The sequence below is a fragment of the Vigna unguiculata genome, chromosome 3, assembly GCF_037176805.1.
Source record: "Vigna unguiculata cultivar grain cowpea cultivar isolate G323 ecotype 2 chromosome 3, ASM3717680v1, whole genome shotgun sequence".
NCBI classification, from domain to species: Eukaryota; Viridiplantae; Streptophyta; class Magnoliopsida; order Fabales; family Fabaceae; genus Vigna; species Vigna unguiculata.
The window spans coordinates 8,545,245-8,546,762 of NC_140794.1; the positions used below are offsets into that span (position 1 = coordinate 8,545,245).

A 1,518-nucleotide genomic window follows, 5' to 3' on the forward strand; every position below is an offset into this window, starting at 1 on the left:
TACATGGAAATTAAAGGCTCCATTTTTAATTTCTGAAGAAGAAAAAGAACCCCCCTCTTGAAATACAAACAAGCTTAACAGAACAGAAACTGAGAAAACAATAGAACATTACAAGAAAAACGAAAAGAAATTAACATCAGAGAAATCAAAACACGACAGTGCGGTGTTACAATAATGGATGAGTCGACGAAAGATCCACGACTCACGATTCACAAAATTCAGGTATCAATACATCATCAAGATGTCATTGTCAGCGGAAGCCATGATTGGTTGTTGGTTGAAGGGTATTCCATTCCAAGCATCCATGAAGCCACAATCATTGAACATCTGAGTCTCCTGTGCTTCATCCAACACCAAGTAGTTCGTGGAGTTTATGAAACCGATGATTTCGTTCAGAGAGTTCAATCTGTTGCTGAGTTCCGCCATCTGCGCCCTCAGAATCGCGTTCTCAGCTTCCACCTTCAGGAACACCTGCGTCGTCATGCCTATGTTCTTGTTCATCTCACTGTTCTCCTTTTTCAGCTCATCCAATTGCGCACTCAAACCCTCCAGGTGCTGCTGTTTCCTCATCCGAGATCTGCGTGCCGATTCCCGGTTCGATTGCATTCTCTTCCTCTTCCTCTCATCCACCATCTCTCGCTCGCCCTCGGACCCAGAGTTTTGCAGAGAACTCGAACCGGACGAACAGGCTCCACCGGGAGAACCCATCGCTGCTGCTATTTGCGCGATAATTGATTGATGAATCTTATCTTATCTCTAGCTAGGTTTAATGATTGAATGTTATGTATTGATTAAAAAAGAAAAAAAAAAAAACGGGAACTATACTATGTTGTTGTTATTATTTTCGAACGAGGTTGATTTAGTTCATGAGAAAACGTAGAACCAGTGGAGGAAAACAACCGAGAAAGATTGAACCAGGTGTGTCCTGCGTCTGAGAGAAGAGTTTATGGTGAAGCCAGAGAGGAGAATCTCGCAGATTACTGGAGAAGACATTGGTGTTGTCTCTCAATCATTCATAACTGCATAGCATGTGTATGAACAAGTTAACAACGATCGAAACCAGTGTGTGCAATTAGGTTTTGGGAGGAATAAGAAGAATAAGAAGAAGATTTATGGTGATTGATGATGTGGGTGGTGGAGATAATTATAGAGGTTGGAAAGGCTGAACTTTTGAATTCTAGAGGCAGCGAAGAAGATGATGATGATAAGAAGGAATATGAAGAAGAAGAAGAAGAAGAAGGGATTGGGTTGGGTTGGATAGATTTTGACCAGGTTTTAGGAGGAGGATAAGAAGAGAAGAGGAAGAGGTTTTGAAGAGATTCAGGGGCTGAATTTATAGAAAAACAATTAGCCATTGTAATAATGGAAGAGAATAAAATAAAGCAGAAATATTAGAGAGTGGGTTTTTGGTGTCTGGCTTTTTGTTTTTTGGAGTGTTCTGCACAATTAAAAAGTCAATAGAAATAAAAGAGGTGAAAAGCAAGAAAGGGGGAAAGTACTGGGAAAAAGGTCACTGCT

At 40.7% G+C, this 1,518-nt stretch overlaps 1 pseudogene across 1 annotated transcript; it reads right to left on the reverse strand.

The window, feature by feature from the left end:
- Positions 1 to 1,317, reverse strand: LOC114179085 (bZIP transcription factor 44 pseudogene; annotated as a pseudogene). Its single transcript, XR_014994088.1, has one exon. The product of XR_014994088.1 is annotated as a bZIP transcription factor 44 pseudogene (transcript).
- Between the last annotated feature and the right edge of the window lie 201 nt (positions 1,318 to 1,518).